We start from the raw sequence: 2509 nt of genomic DNA, 5'->3' as shown, positions 1-2509 counted from the left end.
TGTATCAAAATAAACCCTGTATCAAATAAGAACTTATGCCTTGAACTTAATACCAATTATAAAGATTTTAGTATCACAAAGTCAGATTTTTTTCCACTTAATATTTTAGAATGTAGCCTTCTGGAGGTCTCCCTTATTTTGACCTCTCTCCCAGAGGAACAATATAACCACAAAGTTTAACATCACATCGATTATAACAATTTAAACAAGTTAAAATAAAAGAAATAAACCATCTGTACCAACTTAAAATACCAGAATACTCGCACCTGCCACATTGAGCGTCTTGTCAAGACTTATTTTCCCCACCAGGGGGCGTCAGAGTCCAAGTATTTTGTCTCTCCTTTTGTTCTAAGTTGGCACGCTTGAGTCATGTACCTGATTTTGGCCCCACAGAGTTGCTGTAAATCAGTCTAAAGTCCAAATAATATCGTCCGTCTAAGTCCAAGAACACAGAACACGATACAAAACAACACCACATAGACAGCCTGACCCTGCCACCGTCAGGCCTCTAGATTCAAGAACACAGAGCAAGGAAAATCACACAATTTGCCCCTAGAGGGGCCCAGTTTCAGACACCAGGCATACCTGCACACACTGCAGGGACCAGATTCAGCAAAACAAAATGGCTCCCGCTGTTACTGTCTTGCTGTTTACAGATGGAGGAGAGCCTTATTCAGCTCTCTCCAGGGTCCAGCTTCTTCCAGACCCCCGCGGTCTCGACTCTAGCAGCTGCCAGTCGAATGCACCGCACCAGACAGGCTCTCCGAGCCTTAGAAGCTTACAAGCAAACCGAAAATTTCAGAAAGGCTTATAGACTCAGACTTTGACAAACGGTGAGACAGACAGAAAACAAACCGCGGTACCCTGACAAGTATTCGCCTCCACTGAGACGGACAGAACCAGATCAGAAAACCAGACGGCCGGGAGGGCGTATAAGTTCTCCAATTCAGTAGAACTACCGTGTCCTCTCCGACGTTCAGACGGGAATCTTCCAGGGTCCCTGGAGTTCCCCCCAAATGCCCAGGAACATCTCCCCGGGCCACAGCCTGCGGTACAGAGCATGTCCACTCACCATGGTCCTCTGGTCTCACGAGCCAGAGAACAACTGCCCACCAAAAACAAAAAACGTGCCTCTCCTAAGATTCAGATTCAGAAAACAGAGCAGGACAGACACTCAGGACACAGACACCAGCCGGCACACACACATTCCAGAGGGGATCCCCTTTACCTCCGAGTTGGTTCTCGCATATGAAGGAAAGTCGCACTTCTCAGCCAATGCACCAAGAAATGTAAGACCCCCCCCCCAAAACCGAGGGTGCCCCCAGCACCCCACGCCTTGGAAGGTGACACCCAAATCACTCGCGAGAAATGGTCTCGATGCAATAGCATGAGGATTTCTTTATTCCAGAATTCTGGGTTCCACAGCCGTACACCACGCAGGGTTAGAGGACTGTGGATCCCGAGTGCAGAATTGGGACAGCTTTTATAAGTTCACAACGGAGCCTGCGAATCACCAACCAATCTTTCCTTAGCATCAGAGCCCACGAAATGTGAGCCAATCCATTTGTACCACTCCATGGTTTTAGGCCAATCAGTTTAAATTATCGGACCCCACACTCAGTGGACCAATTAGTTTCCTATTTTCTTGAATGTCTACAGCTGCGAGAACTCCTGCATAGGGGTAATGGCGTAAGCAGTTTACAGAAGCAAGATAAGCTTAGCCCATTTTCAGTTACCTTGTGGGGCCAGGATCCCCTATTCAAGGCCTTTTGCCTAGGTCTTAAAGGGCAGACTCTGGAATATGACCTTTTACCTAGTTTCTAACAAAGAGCACAAAGAGTGGGCTCTGGAATATGAAGTGTTTGGGGCTCCTTAGAAGGCTGGAGTTAGGCTGTATTTTCTATTCTTTCAATATACATGTGTGTGTGTATGTATGTATAACCACAGATATACATATACATGGGATTAAAATTATTTATAGGCTGCGGTCAGTTAATACAACAATAACAGGCTATGAACAGAAAGTCAAAGAACACAGTAGATGCTCAGTCTACAAGGCTGGATGTCTCAACTGGTCTTCAGTATACACCGGAATCCCAGAGAAGAAGGCGCTAATGCCCGTGAAGGAATGGAATTCTAGCAAGACAATGGCAAGCAGGCAAAGACCTAAAGCTTCCTTCCTCCACATCCGTAATAGCCTTCCAGCAGAAGGTGTGGCCCAGACGAGGTCTGGACTAAAGTGTGTCTTCCCATCTCACCATCCTCATTAGAAGTGGATCTTCCTACTTAGAATTAAGCAACAACCTCCCACATGCATGCCCCTCATTTGGGGGTTTTAGGTTCAGATGTAGGCAGGTGGACAATCAAGAACAGTCACCACACATTGTGAGCTCCCGCGTGGATGCTGCGATGGAAGCTACATCTTCAGGCCAGCCTCTCAACTACGACTGTTTTGTTCCAAACAAACCTAGCGTTTCCCAGGCAAAAAAGAGAGGAAACCCCCAAAGGC

This window comes from Apodemus sylvaticus, chromosome 1 (genome assembly GCF_947179515.1).
Source record: "Apodemus sylvaticus chromosome 1, mApoSyl1.1, whole genome shotgun sequence".
NCBI classification, from domain to species: domain Eukaryota; kingdom Metazoa; phylum Chordata; class Mammalia; order Rodentia; family Muridae; genus Apodemus; species Apodemus sylvaticus.
This window is presented reverse-complemented; position numbering follows the sequence as displayed.